This window comes from Vicia villosa, linkage group LG2 (assembly GCF_029867415.1).
Source record: "Vicia villosa cultivar HV-30 ecotype Madison, WI linkage group LG2, Vvil1.0, whole genome shotgun sequence".
NCBI classification, from domain to species: domain Eukaryota; kingdom Viridiplantae; phylum Streptophyta; class Magnoliopsida; order Fabales; family Fabaceae; genus Vicia; species Vicia villosa.
The window spans coordinates 62222691-62240682 of NC_081181.1; the positions used below are offsets into that span (position 1 = coordinate 62222691).

The 17992-nt window shown below is 29.9% G+C and overlaps 2 long non-coding RNA genes across 2 annotated transcripts; one reads left to right on the forward strand and one right to left on the reverse strand.

Moving 5' to 3' along the window:
- Positions 1–3330: 3330 nt before the first annotated feature.
- On the reverse strand, positions 3331–3963 carry LOC131650941 (uncharacterized). Its single transcript, XR_009298334.1, has 2 exons — positions 3614–3963; positions 3331–3504 (listed from the first exon to the last, which is right to left on the reverse strand). It is a non-coding gene; the product is annotated as an uncharacterized LOC131650941 (long non-coding RNA).
- Positions 3964–14267: 10304 nt separating this feature from the next.
- Positions 14268–17473, forward strand: LOC131646214 (uncharacterized). The gene is made up of 3 exons (XR_009297341.1): positions 14268–14617; positions 14981–15066; positions 17172–17473. It is a non-coding gene; the product is annotated as an uncharacterized LOC131646214 (long non-coding RNA).
- Positions 17474–17992: the final 519 nt, after the last annotated feature.

A 17992-nucleotide genomic window follows, 5' to 3' on the forward strand; every position in this document is an offset into this window, starting at 1 on the left:
ATCTGATGAATGATGTTTAGCTCCGTCAATCTTCTGGATGTAGTTGTTGTACTCTTTTTCTGATGAATCCTGTATACAATTTATAACATAATATCTGCACACTAAATGAAACCATTAGTAATAAAATTGTTACTCACAAAATATATGCTTGTTATCATCAAAACTAGATTCCAAACATAGATTTTCAATCTTGTTCTAACAACATCAACATTAAAACCCTAATCGAAACCAACAATCATAAACACACATTTGAAATCCAAACAAAATCTACATTATAGATCAAAAGCTTATAAGCCTTATTCCGACCTCCAAACACCTAAACCAATCATCAATCCAAAATCCCTAAACTCAAACTCTAATCTCTGTTAGTTTAAAAATCAACCCCAAAACACAATTCAAACAAGGCAAAGTTAATACAAACGCGGGTATAATAACATGAAAGGAAAATCACCAACCTATGGAGATGTGATTATCTCCGATGAGCAAAGGTAATCGTTTTAGTTCCTTTTTCTTTTTGTCTCTGACTTTGGGTTATGCCTGCTTTTGATGCAAGGTACTAGTGGCAACGGGTGAAGGCAACTACTTAAGTATCTTAGGATTTTAGTGTGAAACCCTCAGTACTTAGATGGCGAGCTTTGGTGAGGATGAATTAGGATCGCAACAGTTTTAGAGTTCTTTTTAAGGTTTTTTTAGCATTCATCCATTTTCTAAATTTTCTTGGCTTTTTATAGATTAAGACTTAGGCTAGAAAATTAAGTTAATTTGTTAGATTAGGATAATATAAATTTGATTTATGTTATTTTTATGTTTGATTTAATTCTGCTAAGTTTAGGGTTTAAGTCAATGTATTTGGACCTCCTTTTAATGTAAAATGAAATCTCAATGTATCTGGAATTTGAAAAGGAAAGATATGATTTTTATTTTTCAATCTTTGTATCTTTGATCTGGTTTGAGATTATTGTAGCGCAAGTTTAGGGTGTTTTGATCATGAGATTCTGAAGTTGAATTTTACATGGTCAACAAAACTAAACAAAGTAATAATAAAAGGGTAAATATGACTTACTCAAACAAAAATGAATAATGTTAATTTAATTATAAAATTAAAAACGGACTCCCTAGTAGGGGTGGAAATAGGCCAGACCGATAACAGGGACCTACAAGCTAGCCTATATAGGCTCAGGCCAGGCCACACATTATTTTTAAATAGAAAAGGCCTAGGCTTCTTTATAAGCCTATTTAGTTAAAAAGGCTAGGCCTCAGGCCCTAAAAAAAGCCTTTTAAACCTATCAGGCCGACCTATTTAAATAAATATGAATATTTTTTTTATGATCATTACGTTATGTTTTGTAATTTGAATTAAAATACATAAATAAAACTTGGTTATCTTGAAGAACTTGCGAAAATAAGATGAAAACACCATATGAACATTGTTTTCATAAGTTTTCTTAAACAAATAGTCTCCTAGAACTTATACTAATAGGTAAGTTAAAATAAGTTAGTCTATTTAAACATTATTTAAATTGCTTATTTACATATGTCTAAAATAAATAGGATTTTATGTAGGCTACAGGCTAACCAGACCTTCGAAAAGGTTAGGCTCAGACCTAAAAAATAAGCCTACGACAGACTACAAGCTATACTTAGGCTTCGGGTTTTTTTGACAGGCTTAGGCTTGGCAAAGCCTATCTCTCCCCAGCCTATTTCCACCCCTACTCCCTAGAATTCAACTAATATTAATAATAATAACAACAAATATTAATAATATTAAATATATAATACTAATATTTAATATTACCAATGATAATGCCAATAATAATATCACTAACAATATTATTAATAATATGTTACTACACTCAAATTAACTACGATAAAATGGCAATGCATTAGTCCTAAAATAAATAACAAACACTGTTAGCCCAAATAACAAAATGAAAAGGAAGTAAAGTGACTAAACTTCAAAATAGTTCCTCTTTGACTTTTGGGTCAATGAGGTTGATTTTGACTATAATACTTGAAAGGCCATAGTTCAGATGAAACTCTTGACATTAGATGAGCTTATGAGACATAAACAAAATTCATGAACTAAGGATTACCATGCATATTACTCATACAGACTCAGACAGTCAGATGAAAAAATGGTGGACAAAATTCATGGACTAAGGATTACCATGCAAATTACTTACAAAATTTGTATCTATAACATAACACTCTAAAAGTATTATTAATAAGTTAAAATATACTTATAAAATTTGTATCTATAACATAACACTCTAAAAGTATTATTAATAAGTAAAAATAGATTGAAATTAAAACTATTGTGGGACTATACCAAAACCTAAGCAAGTAAAAACAAAGATTTTCTACATCTTCCTCATTAAAAGTATTCTTAAAAGAAACTAAGTAGGATAAAACTCAAAGAAGGGAAAAGAGTATAGAGCAATCAACAAAATCACCACACAAAAATCTTGATAAATAACAGAAGAAAATAAACATGGTTAAAAGAAAACATGGCTAACAAATTTTAAACTCAGGCCAAAGCGAAATGATCAGAAGATTAACAACGAAGTATACTATGGTAGGAGAAAAATTATACAAGATGGGAAGTGCTTCCCCCATGCAAAGATGCTTAGGCGGTGATGAGATCGCACTGGTACTCATAGAGATCCATGAAGGAGTCTATGAAAGGTATATAGGAGAGCGAGTTCTCGCTCACAAGCTATTGAGAGTTGTAGATCTATTTGCTTGCATGTATAATCAAGATGTGATCTAAGATGGTGAAGCTTATGGATAACAAAATACAAGTAAATCAGAACCTGCTTAGTTTCGATGATGCACTATTTTGATGATGATAGCAATTGAAGTCAAATAATTGCTAAAGTTAGTTCAAGTGATCAAAGATGCACAAAGTGGTTGATCCACATCTAAATGTTGTACTCATCACTCTATTTAAGTGTTCATGATACAAATTCTTTAAGTATCTATTAACTTTAAGTATCTATTAAAGGTAAAATCAATTTAAATTGATGAGTTTGAAAATGATGAATGAAATAATATTTTGACAGAAAATAAAATATAGGCTCTGAAGTTAGAAAAATGTTATTTTTCAATCTTATTATTGAAGTTTTTATTATTGGTGGTGGGTTGGAAATTATGTGTTATATGTCAGATTTGGATGGCAAGGCAATTCTTCCAAGAACTTAAATACAAGAAGAAAATATAAATAATACTTTTTGCTATCTTATTATCATCTTTGAGTACAAAATAAAAATTGCAAAATCATAAACTTAGAAAAAAGAAAGAAAATTATCAGGTGCCAACGCAATAACTAAATTACAATTTATAAAATAGTCTATCATAAATTTTATTAAAATTTCTTTTGTTAACAAAACAACGTAAATCATAAAATTTTTCTGATCCATTCACATTTGTTATCAATGCACTTACTAACAAAAAATAAGTTCACATTTTTTGGGCAATCACCATCTGTCTCACATTTAGTATGTTCTGAAATGAAAAAAATAATAAAATAATGTTACTAAAATTAGATTTAAAAAATTGTTTACAAACAAAAAAAGTAATAAATAAATAAATAAATGATAAAACGATAACTTACGACCACCCACTTCTATTGTAACAAGAAATAAGAAAAAAAATAGAATCAAAATATTAACAAACTTGAGAATCACAACCATATTTTTTTCTTATTGCAGGTAGAAAATAGATTATTATGAATTAATATTCGTATAGTGTATAAAGTTCATGATCTTATAAATATAATGAAATAGATTTTAGCTCTTATGAGGTTACAAAGACCCTTCATCAATTTATAATTCTCATTAAATATTTTTTAAGTATATTAACGTATTATGTTTATTTATTTAGTGCACTTAGTAAAGAGGTTACACAATAAATTTGCTAATCGTTAAAGTAATTCTTTTTGACGTCTCATGATAATAAAGATATTTTTTCCTTCGAACCATAGTAAAGTTGGTTGATTTGAATAATGCACCATTGAGATTAGAGGAAATTTTTTATGATAACCAAGTTTTAAAATAAATATATATAACTAACCTATATTTTAAGAAAATTACCCAAATAACCATGTTTGGGGGTGTTTCTCACATAGGCGCCAATCTATATGGCGCCTCTTATTTTTTGTAAATTTTTCTCAGTTACTTGTGGATTTACCTGCGAATTTAGTGTTACCTGCAGATTTACTTACGAATTTACCTGCAGAATATTCTAATATTTAGTTTGCATGTAAATCCGCAAGTAATAATAAATCCATAGGTAAAGCCGCAGGTAGCTGAAAAAATTTGAAAAAAAATAGTAGGCGCCATATGGAATGGCGCCTATGTGTAAAACACCCCCAAACATGATTATTGGGGTAATTTTCTTGAAATATGGGTTAGTTATGTATATATTTTTTAAAACTTGATTACTAAAAAATTTCTAAGATTAGATCATATATTTTTTTTCAAAAGGCAAGAATCTATTAAACGGAGAACCACAGTTCTCGAAAGGAAACAACGTTAACAACAAAAGGGAACCAAAAAGAAAATTACAAACCAATTGAGACTTATGACAAGTAGGCTAACAGATCCCTACAAAATTCGTAAAAGTTACAATTGGATTTCATAATTTTCCCAATGAATGCCCATCTCCATACTAGAGTTTTAACACCCCACACCATAACCGAAATATTCCACGATTCATTTCTAAAAATAATGTTGTTCCTAACCAACCAAATATACCAACAAGTTGCCAACTACACCACTCCCTCCTTACCTTTCCTAACCTTGGAAACCTTACTAAAACGCCGCCATTTTATAAAACTTACCTTGAAAGTCCGCTTCCTATAATCCTTCAAACCGATCCATTCTGCAATATCTCTCTAAACCAAATCCACACCATTGCATAACAATAAAACATGTTGCGCCGTTTCCACAGAACATTCGCAGAAAACACAATTAACATTCGGAGAAAAATTTATACCTCGATGAGCCAATTGATCTTTCGTCGGAATTTTGTTGATAAAACACCTCCATCCAAAAGCCTTGATCTTTATCGAACACACCTTCCAAACTTTGGTAAAAGCTGAATGATTTTGCTCAACCGGACCAAAAGGAATCCGCTTGCTACGAAGAGAATTATAGATACTAGACACCGTAAAAATACCCCCCTGCTCGTGCTTCCAACCAATGCCATCGTGAAGATCCGGCGTGGGCTGCACAACACCGATTAAAAGCTCCAGCTGGTTGCTGTCAGCAGCAAAACCAGAACCATGAACAGCGCTGCCAGCTAGCCCAAGATTAGATGATATCTTTGACTAAGTGATGGGTATCGTCGCATCAATTTTTTTTGATAATATTGTGGAATAAAAATAATTTTATTTTATTTATTTTAATTGCATGGCTTATTCTATGTTACCAATGAAATCAATTATATAATATTTATTTCAAAATTATAAACAGAAACTATGACCTTTCAACAAAAAAGTATAATTAATAATTAAAAAATAGAATGAAATTAAAACTTTTAAGAGATTATACCATTTTATATTAATATTATATTATAATCATGCAATTACGATTAAAATATTAAATAGTAACGGGAACATAATCGATCAAAATATTGAATATTAACGAAAACATGAAGTTACTGATCAAACTAAATATTATCTTTTTTAGTTAATCAAACTACTTTTAATATTTAAATGTAGTTTTTAATTTTACTTTAATCAATTTAGATATTATCTTTTTTAAGTTACTTACTATTTCTTTTATTTTATGCCTTTTCCTTTTGGCAGATAAATACACCTTATTTGGTGCAACCTGTCCAACCCACGCAAGTACCCGTGCGGAAGGACGGATATTCCACTAGTTTTATATGGCGAATTGTACAAAATGCAATTTTAGCCTTATAAAAGCCCAGGTGTCTCAAAAGAAGAAATACTTCTAAAGGATTATTTAGTATTTTTCATGGTAGTTAATTTTCTCAAGTTTATATAGTGATGTTTGTTACTCAAATACATTATTGTATTTTGTTTACTCAATTAAAGGAGGAGGCCGTATAACAAATTTAGTAATTATTAAAACTATTCTTTTTAACGTTTCATGAAAGTAAAAAAGAAAAGTTTTTCTTTGGACCAGAATAAAGTTGTTTGTTTTGAAGAATACACCATGAGATCATATCTCTAAATAAGTGGTGCGTATTGTCACATCAATTTTTATTATAAAATTGTTAAATAGAACTAATTTTTTTATTGTTAATCATTAAAATTATTCTTTTTAAACTTTTCATGATAGTAAAAAGATAAATTTCGCTTTGGACAATAGTAAATATATTTGTTTTGAATAATGCACCATTGAGGTGAGATCATATCTCTAAACACCTCGCGTATCAACTCATCAATTTTGTATGTATAAAATTGTTTAGCGACGCGAATAATACCCTAGCATCTAAATGGTCGAAATATAACAGAGTCGCCATCGAAGATTTTATTTGAAGGGAAAATTCGATAAAACCTTTAAATAGGACAAAACATGGTCATCACAACCAATTTAGGATCCGCGAGTCGGTTATGCGAGGGAAAGGTGTTAGGCACCCCTCACATCTGTTGTACTCAACGGGAACCTCCTAATAGCTAAGGGTTAGTGGTTTGCTTAAGGGCATGTTTGCGAGGTTTTATTTATTTCTAATAAATTATTTACAGAAAAGAATAAAAGAGGAAAAAGTTAGTATTTATATTAGTGAGCTTGCCAAGATTTCAAAATCCTGTGCCTATGTATTTCCACTATGCGATGAGAAAGTCAGAGTCTTCGTAGTTCGGTTATTTGTTGGTTGGTTGATTTTATAGAACAATGTTAGGTCGCCTTCGAGCGCTTAAATGTATATCTATATGCTCATATGATGGAGACTTAAGTGTTGTTTGTATTCACATTTAAAGAACCGAATTATTCTCTTTTTGAAAAGGTTTTTGTTTTTTATTAAGTCAGATGATCAAGAAAAGTTAACTTGATGGATTGATGAACAATGAGAAAATGTTTTGCTTTAATTTTATTTTTTTTAGTTATTTGTTAATTTTGAAAAGAAAGTAAACATAGCTAAGTATTTTCACATTTTGTTATTCACCAGAAAAAGATTTTTTTTTATGTTTTTATTATTACATAGAAAACAAAACATTTTTGGTATTTTTTAATTGACTATCTATCCAAAAATAAATAAAGTTAATCTAATTAAATTTAAAATAAAAACCCTATAAATGATCCTAAAAATAAAGAAGAAAAAACAAAATAGAAACAAAATAAATAAGCAAAATAAAATAAATGAGAAAATAAACAAGGGGTGCATATTATGACCAGGTAGCAATTCAGGAGGGTGTGAAAAATAACGAAGACATGGCTCAAAGCCATGGAGGCCCATAGCGACAGCCTAGGGTCCATGGAGAGAGTCAAAGGTTGACTCTCTCTGAGGTGTTGGATGAGATCGAGTCAAATCTCTTTGCGCTTGTTGGATCTGCATACATAATAAGTAATTAAAATATATAGAAGGTCGGGATTTAAAGTCAACAAGGGCGCATAGTAAACATGGGTACGTGGGATAAGTTAAAGTAAAAGAATCCAGTGTCCGCCAATGAGGCCACATGTCTTAAATCTGGAATCGCACATTTCTTAGAGAGATTTATTTCTCTTTCACCATCTCCCATTTCTCTCTCTCTCTCTCTCTAAAATGCACCCTCTGACCTTTTTCTAAAATGCCACTGACGGAATCGCCTCTGTTGGAGGCTTACCCTCAAACCCCCACTCCTAAACCCTAGCGCCACCACCTTCATAGGATAACCCAAGAAACCAATGAATATTCATCATGAAAATTCATCACAAACCGAGAAAACTTCAAGTCTTAAGAACCCTAACTTAGAACCCTATGAACCCTATGCTATCTGGATGAACCCTAAACCTCGAGGAGATGAATCTCCATCTTCTCCCACCGAACCTTAACCTTAGTTGCACATAAACCCACCAAACCAAGCCTAAACAACTCCAAAATTAAGTCGAAACATGGATCAGTCTGAGTTAGCAATTAATTCCTAAACAAAATCCCCAAACATCAACAATAAAACCTAAACACTAATCTGAACCAACAATCATAAACACACATTTGAAATCAAAACAAAACCTAAATTATATATCAAAGGCTCATAAGCCTTAATTCGACCTCCAAACATCTAAACTAAACGTCAATCCAAAATTCCTAAACTCAAACCCTAATCTCTGTTAGTTTAAAAATTGACCCCAAAACACAATTCAAATAAGAAAAAGATAATGCAAATGCGAGTATAATGACGTGAAAGGAAAATCACCAATCTATTGAGACATGATTCTCTCCAGTGAACAAAGGTAATTGTTTAAGTTCCATTTTCTTTTTGTCTTTGTACTTCCCTTTTTTCTCTCTGACTTTGGGTTGTGTATTCTTTTGATGTGAGGTACCGGTGGCAATGGGTGAAGACAAATGCTCAAGTATTTTAGGGTTTTAGTGTGAAACCCTAAGTACTTAGATGGCGAGCTTTAGTGAGGGTGAATTGGGATAACAACAACTTTAGAATTCTTTTTAGGTTTTTTTTAACATTCTTCCATTTTCTAAATTTTCTTGGCATTTTATAGATTAAGAATTAGGTTAGAAAATTAATTTAATTTGTTATATTAGTCGAATAAAGACTTGATTTCTATTATTTTTTTATGTTCGATTTGATTATATAAGTTTAAGGCTTAAGTCAATGTATTTGGACCTCCTTGTAATATAAAATGAAATCTCAATGTATCTCGAATTTGAAAAGGGAAGATATGATTTTTATTTTTCAATCTTTGTATCTTTGATCTGGTTTGAGATTACTGTAGTGCAAGTTTAAGGGTGTTTTGGTCATGGGATTATGAACTTGAATTTTGACTTGGTCAACAAAACAAAACAAAACAAAACAAAAAAATACTAAAAAGGTAAAAAATGACTGATTCAAATAAAAATAAGTAATGTTAATTTAATTATAAAATAAAAAAATGACTCAGGATTACCATGCAGATTATTGCTCATGCAGACTCATACAATCATATGAAAATGGTGGGCAAAATGGTGGACAAAATTCATGGACCAAGGATTACCTTGCAAATTACTTATAAGATTTGTATCTATAATATAACACTCTTAAAGTATTATTAATAAGTAAGCAAAAACTAAGCAAGTAAAAACAAAGGTTTTCTACGTCTTCCTCTTTAAAATTATTCTTAAAATAATTAATTAGGATAAAACTCAAAGAAGAGAAAAGAGTATAGAGCAGTCAACAAATCCACCACATAAAACTCTTGATAAATAATATAGGAAAATAAACATGGCTACAAAAGAAAACATGGCTAACAAATTTTAAACTCATACCAAAGCAAAAATGATCAGAAGATTAGCAACGAAGTATACTATGGTAGGAGAAAAACTGTACAAGATAGGAAGTGCTTCTCCTATACCGAGGCTTAGGCGGTGATGAGATCGCCATGGTACTCATAGATATCCATGAAGGAATCTGTGAAATATATATAGGAGAGAGATCACTCGCTCCTAAGCTATTAAGAGTCGTAGATCTATGCGCTTGCAGGTATAATCAAGACGTGATCCAAGATGGTAAAGCTTATGGAAAACAAGATACAATTAAATCAGAACCTGCTTAGTTTTGATGATGCACTATTTTGATGATGATAACATTTAAAGTCAAGTAATTGCTAAAATTAGTTCAAGTGGTCAAAGATACACATGTAGTTGATACAAATTTAAGTGTTGTACTCATCACTTTGTTTAAGTGTTCATGATACAGACCCTTTAAGTATCTATTAAAGGAAAAATAAATTTAAATTAACGTGTTTGAAAATGATGAATGAAAAAGTATTATGACAGAAAAATAAAATACAGGCTTTGGAGTTAGAAAAATGTCATTCAATCTTATTATTGATGTTTTTCTTATTGGTGGTGGGTTGAAAATTATGTGTTATATGTCAGATTTGGATGGCAAGGTAATTCTTCCAAAAATTTAAATACAAGAAGAAAATATAAATAATACTTTTTTCTATCTTGTTATTATCTTTGACTACAAAATAATAACTGCAAAATCATAAAATTAGAAAAAAGGAAGAAAATTATCAGGTTCTAGCATAATAATTAAATTACAATTCATGAAATAGCCTCTCATAAATTTTGTTAAAATTTCTTTTGTTAGCAAAACATCGTGATCTCCTTCATTCATATGGTTTTTTTGTACTCTCTTAAATTACATAATCAAAGAATAAAAAAACAATTCTGACCCATTCACATTTTTTATCAATGTTGGTAAGGATACATTTGGTGAGTAATTTGCTTTTTTGTTCGAAGGTTATTCTCGTTTTGTAATTGGGATTGAGTACCCCTAGTACTCTTGTTTAATCAAATCTTCGCTTATAATAAAAAAAGAAAAAAAAACATTTGTTAGCAATGCACTTACTAACAAAAGATAAGTCCACATTTTTTGGGCAATCACCATCTGTCTGACATTTAGTATATTCTGAAATGAAAAAGATGATAAAATAATGTTACTAAAATTAGATTTAAAAAACTGTTTACAAACGAAAAAAGTAGAAGAAAAAAAAAGAATTAAAAAAATGATAAAACGATAACTTACGACCATCCACTTCTATTGTAACAAGAAATAAGAAAAAAAATAGAATCAAAATATTAACAAACTTGAGAATCACAACCATATTTTTTTCTTATTGCATGTAGAAAATAGATTATCATGAATTAATATTTTTATAGTGTATAAAGTTCATGATCTTATAAATATAATGAAATTGTTTTTAGCTCTTATGAGGTTGCAAAGACCCTTCATCAATTTATAATTCTCATTAAATGTTTCTTAAGTATATTAATGTATTATGTTTATCCATTTAGTGCACTTAGTAAAGAGGTTACACAATAAATTTGCTAATTGTTAAAATAATTCTTTTTGACGTCTCATGATAATAAAGATATGTTTTCCTTCGAACAATAGTAAAGTTGGTTGATTTGAATAATGCACCATTGAGATTAGATCATATCTTTAACTAAGGGATGGGTATTGTCGCATCAAATTTTTTATTGATAATATTGTGGGATAAAAATAATGTTTATTTTATTTATTTTAATTGCATGGCTTATTCTATGTTACCAATGAAATCAATTATATAATATTTATTTCAAAATTATAGTGCAACGGAAACTATGACCTTTCAACAAAAAGTATAATTAATAATTAAAAAATAGAATGAAATTAAAACTCTCAAGGGACTATACCAAAACCTAAGTAAGGAGAAACAAAGTTTTTCTCTATCAACAAAAAGTATAATTAATAATTAAAAAATAGAATAAAATTAAAACTCTCAAGGGACTATACCAAAACCTAAGTAAGGAGAAACAAAGTTTTTCTCTACATATGTCTCATTAAAAATCTTCTTCAAAACATAAGGAGGATAAAACTCAGGTGAGTTATTAAAAAATCCTAAAGTCTTATATTAGTTGGAGATAGAGTATTGAAAATGTTTATATCGAGTGACACTCTTCACCTTATCAATCGATTTTGTAAGAATGAGTTAGATCAAACTCTAATATGATATCAGATAATCAATTTTATAAAAATGAATTATGTCAAACTCTAATTAGGACAAATGAATATAGAGCAATTAACAAAATCAAAACTCTGGTTAAATAACATAGAAAAATATACATGGTTATAGATTAAAACATGGGTAACAAAATCTAAACTCAATAAATCCAAGTCTATTTTAAGAAAAATTCTCAAAAAATCAATTTGGCAGAGTCTCGCCAATAGAAACCCCCAACTTGAAAGACAAAGGAGACAATTCTATCAATCCAAGGATTTGGAGAACCTCTAGTCACACTATTAATATTACATTTATTTCAATCAAATATTAGAAGGGTTTCAAAGAAACTTTTTTATATTAGGAGTTATAGGAGGGTGAGTATTAAAGAATTTCAAAATTCAAAACCATGCATGCATAGATGAAGAAGTAGCACTAGAGAGGTTATCTGTCAAAGAAGTACTACAAACAAACATATTAATAGAAGAAATCCAATGAATTTCCTTATCTTCAAACTTGTGTTAGTTCTTACAATTCCAAATAAAATTCACTACACTAATCTCAACATTCAAAATGATACGCTTGCTTTGGCCAGATTAACTCTTTTGACAAATATCTAGAATATAGTTGATGTAATATTGCAATTAGTGTCAATATTAATGTGGATGATTTGTTCAACTAAGGGCCCGTTTGTTTTGGCTTTTTTTAAAAATGATTTTTATAGTGTTACCAAATTTTGCAAAAAAAATTTTTACAAAGAAACTTTTTATAAAAGCTTCAAATGAAAAATCTGTTTGAATAATTATTCTTAAAATTTGATTTTAGGTATTTCATCTATTTATGGGGAAAAAATTTGGATATCAAAATTTCAAAAAATCACTTAATTTTGAAGCTATTTCAAATAGATTTTCATAAAAATCATTTTTGAAATACAACTTTTTGAAAAAATTATGATTTTGACTAAGTTTTGGTCTTCAATTATGTATGTTTATGTTACAGGATGTCAAATTAAGTGTTTCATTTTAGAAAAAACGAATATAAAAAAATTTGTAATATTTTGAAAAACGGTTTTAGAAAATCTATTTTCAAAAATACAAAGAAAAAATCTATTTCTTTAAAGCTGAAATAAAATGGCCCTAAATTCCATAGTCTGTTGTATAAATTAGAAATCTTGGAACAAAAATTACACCAAATGTCAACAACTAAAAATAACCATACATAAACAAGTGGCTAAGTAAAAATCTAAATTTCCTTCTGCATATCACCACCAACAAGTTGAAACTTTTATTTCTTAAAATACTCTTGCTAAAATAATTATTTTATTAATATTTTATTTTAATGAGGTATATATTTACATAATCTTTGTTTATTCACATTTCACAATATTGATTAATTTATAAAAAAATATTTATCCACCCAAATATTAAACTTTTTTATAATTAGTTTTGAATTTTTATTTATATTTCTATAGCTCATTAGATTATGTGTTAACTAATATTAGGATCTTCCTAATACATTCTAGATTTTAGGATCTTCCCAGTACATCCCTCACGCCCAACAGTTTTTTTGGACTTGGTACGTGAATATTAATGGTAGGCGGCCCATGGTCCGATCGATAAGCTCTGATATCATATTAGAGTTTGACCTAACTCATCTTTACAAAACCGATTTGTAAAATGAGGGATGTTCCTCTTTATATACTCTTTCAATGCTCTATCTCTAACTAATGTGGGACTTTATTATCTTTCTAATAACTAATAATTGGGAAATCTGAATTATGTGTGATTGTTTCCTGTGACTATTTGACTCTTAATCTATGAAAATTTTATAGCTATAATATATACCGAATTCTTCAATACTTCTTTAAGAGAGAAAGAAAAATTCTTGATTGGTAATTATATATGTTTGGATTGATTAAAAGGCATGTAGAAAAATCTAACTGTTATTTATTCATAGTATAAATTTGAATTGAAATATCCTTCTTTTAAATTGGTTACAAGAAAATGATTTCAAAATATATAGTTCTATACATTTTAAATAATTAATTGGATGATTAATTTAAAATGTAAACATTTTAAGTTAGTTGTTTTTATAACTAAATAAATATGTTTTTATCCAAATTTTTTTAAAAATTAATATCTATCTTTTTTAGATTGAATATGATTAAAGTCCTTTTAAAGTTATAGATTTTTATTTTTCGTTTCTCTAAAAAAATTTGTTGAAGAATCAACCATTAAACTAAGCAAGCAAGGCTTGGCCCCCCAAATATCTTTAGTCCCCCAATATATTTGGGGACTAAAAATAGCGTTTTTTCTTAAAAATAACTTTTGGCAGCACCCCTAAGATAGCGTTTTTTCTGAAAGGCGCTGCCATAAGTAAGTATTAAAAAACACGGAAATTGGCTACAGAAAAAGCGCTGTGTAAAGTTGACCTACAAAAGCACTTTTAAAAAGCGCTGATAAAGGCCCTCCTTTAGAGAGCGTTTTTTGAAAAGCGTTGGTAAAGGCCCCCTTTAGAAAACGCTTTTTAAAACGCGCTTTCTAAAGGGGGGCCTTTACCAGCGCTTTTCAAAAACGCTATCGTAGGCCATTTAAGTTTTATAAAATAAAACAGAAAACCCCTAAGCAAACACGGTTCATTCAGGTTCCCTCTTCATCTCTCTCAATCGACCTTTCCACTCGCCATTGAAGCAAACACGGTGGTTCTCATGAAGCAAAAACACAACGAACAACATTAAACCTTCATCCCCAACATTACCCTAAACCCCTAATTCATTAAGATTTGGTTGTCGATTCTGCTGTTGTTCGACTTAGATACCTCTTCTTCTCCGATCTGCTTTTCTCCGTCTATCTTTATGCGATTCTGCTGTTGTTGTTCTGCGATTTGGTTGCCGATTTGTTCAGGAGTTTCGTAATTGGGAATCCCCGTGGGCTCTTGAAGCTTTGTTCGTCATTGTTTTCATCACCACGGTAAGAGTTTCTTTTAACTTTCTTACAATCTCTCCTTTAAATTTCATTAAGTATTGTTATTCACTTTTAAAATGGGTTTTTTACTCTAGTTTATGAATCTACTGTTGATTGTGATCTTTGGAGCTTTATCTTCCCATGTGAGTTTCATGTTAGGATTAACAACACTGTAACAATACATTTCTTTGTTTTCTCCTCAAAATGGGTACTTGAGGTATTAGATGTTGTATTTAAACGTAAGAGTGGTGTTACAGTTAGTGTAGTATCCATCATCCTCGTAGAGACACATTGGAATATTGATTATGAATACATTGATCACGTCCTTGTTTAATCATTTTAATTTGTTGTTGTCATGTTTCGTGACAGGAATCTGCAGCTTCCTCCAAAATAATTACTACTGCTGATGTCCATCAGTTTTTCGACGACATTAAGAATAAGCGTCACTGTATAAAGTGAGTTAATGTTGTTTTGGTAGTTTAAAGGAGTGTTGGTTGTTGGGTTTATTTGTGTAATCTGATGTTTAGAAATGCAATACCATACTTGTATGTTATTGCCACAATCATGTGCATATTGTGTTTGTTCTTGTTTGTCATGTGATGTATGCATGATGTATATGTGGTTGTGAGGTGTGTGTATGTATGTTTGAGTGTGACTATGTGTATGATGTTGCAGCTGTTCACACTTTAACTGCTACGTGTAATATGTGTGCTTGTGCTCTCTAATACTGTCATTGTTGTGTGTCTGCGTGTAGTGGTTGTATACTTTGATGACATTGTGTCTGTTATGCGTTTGAAGGTTGTGTTGTCATACCGTGAATGCCAGTTATTATGTGTATTTGTTCATATCATTTGTAACTGTGATCCCTTCAGACCTTCATGCAATTTACAAATCAATATTGAATAACTAATTGCAATAAGCTTTAATCATTTTGAATATAAATGATTTCTTATATATGTCTCATAATTAAACTTCAAATATTTGAGCTGGAGATAGTTTTGATACACTAGAATGGATCATTGTTGTAGCTCACATGTAATACATTAACTAGTATGACATAAAATACAAAGGAGTTGTGGAGAGTGTTAAGTCATAAAATTGGAAACCTATTTTCAGGGTTTAAAAACTATTTCATTCAATGTTAATGTTGAGAAAGACAAGATGCTACTACATCGTAGGAAAATTAGTGTATTTTTCTGTTTAAAATTTAGTGTTTGTTTTTTTTGTGTTTCTTTTTTGTACAAGTGTAGTTTTGTATTTTTATCTAGAATATAATTATTAGATCCTAAGATATGGATGAGTTTTAAGTTTAAAAGTACATATACAATTGGTCCAGGTATCTCATATGGTTGAATAACTAATTAAACTAGTTCAGTGAAGCATCACTGTAAAATTGAATGGTGTCTAGTTCATCTTTGAGTCATTCATTCTTCTTTGATGCTTGATTGTTGAAATGAAAACTTTTGGGTTAAAGTTATTAAGTGAAACATTCATGTTAGAATTTATATAGTTATGTATAAATAATCATGGCTCACCAGCTATGATTGTTAGGTTTTGAGCATGCCATTAGCTCATAATTAGTCCCTGATTAATCATGTATATGATTGTATTCAAACCATATTTCAGAGATCTAATGTGTAGCATAGCACAAAATTTTACCATGTTATCATGTTTCTATATAACACCCATAGTTTTAAATTTGTTTGTTACGGCGGTGATGTTGTCCGACGCAACGACAATGCGGTCTGAAAGCGTTAACAGCATGGAGAGAGTCTTTGCCGTAGTTACTGAAACTCTTGTTACAGACGCTTCTGGAATTGCTTTAGCTTGTGAAGGTTTGTTATCTTCCGACGGAGACGGCAGTGTAAGTGGCGAATTTTAGGTTAGGCATGTTTCTATGTTGAGTGTAGGTTTTGAATTCTCCGGATCTGGTGGCGAAACTGGTTCTGTAGTAGTTGAAGTCTTCTTCCGCAGTGTTGGTTTTGATAACGTAGGTTTTGAAACTGTCGTTGTGATTGGCAGAGCTTAATATTCGTTGTGCTCGGAGCTGAATAAATCGATGGAGTAATTCTTGAACGCGTCGATTCAATTAGGTGTATGTGTTTCGTAGGTGGTGAAATTCTCGCCGAAGGTGTTGGTGGTGAAATTCCTTGTTGTTGGTATGGAATAATTTATAGAATTATTATAGTTTTTCTTGTTTTGTATCTCAGCTCTAGAGTTTATGAAAATTTTAGCATTAGCACCATGTAGTATAATGAATCCAATGATTATGTTTGATATTTGTTTTGGTTAGATTGTACTAACAATGTTCATAGGCTTGAACAAAGGTGGAAATGAAATATCAGTCTTTCTTTATGACATTTAATGCACTTTGCTGAACTTTGGACGTGAATAAAGTCTCAGTAAGGTTACATGATGTTACTTTGCTGAACATGCTAATTTTTAATTTATCTGTGTGGTATCTTTTGTTTTATACTAGTGCATGTTTATGTTTTATACTCTCTTTTTATCCTTTTAGACTTCATATAATATTAATAAATGATTCACTTCTCAATTTCAGGATATAAGACATCAAATGAAACTACTTGGCTAAGAAAGAATTTTATAATTTTGCCTCTGATTCAAAGGTGATTTTCCACTGCAGCTTCAGTTTATAACAAGTGTAAATGTTGTCTATTGTTCTTTTTCTTTTTGTGTTCTCAGGAATTAGTTTACATACATGTCTTATGTTTAAAATATCATTTTTTTTAGGTGGATGTTGTTAGTTGTCATTTTTAGTTTATGTATTATGAGTCTAGGAGATATTACATACAATGCACTATGATATTTGCTAATATTACGCAATCTCGGATATATTAAAAACTAGAGTCATGCTAATATACAATCTCGAATATGTTAAAAAGTAGAATCATGCTGATATGCAATGTAATTGATCTTTGAAACTAATTTTTCTATCAATGCAATTTAGTTGTTCAAGTCTTACATGAAATGTGATTGGTATTAAAAATTGAAATTAGTTTCTTTTGTTATCTATTTTGCTGTTGATATTAGAAATTGAAATTATGTTACTTCAATTGTAAATGATGTAAGCTTGGAAGCTAACTTATAGTATAAGCTTTTTTATTGTAAAATTAAATTATTTAAGATTTTGGGAGATAAAACATATATATATATATATATATATATATATATATATATATATATATATATATATATATATATATATATATATATATATATATATATATATATATACTTTTAATAGCAATAGAAGAAATGGAACAAAACAGAGAATCAACGAAAGCGCTTTTAAAAATGCTCTTAAAGGCTTACCTACGAAAGCGCTTTTAATAAAAAAAATGCTGCTTAAGATGCCAAACG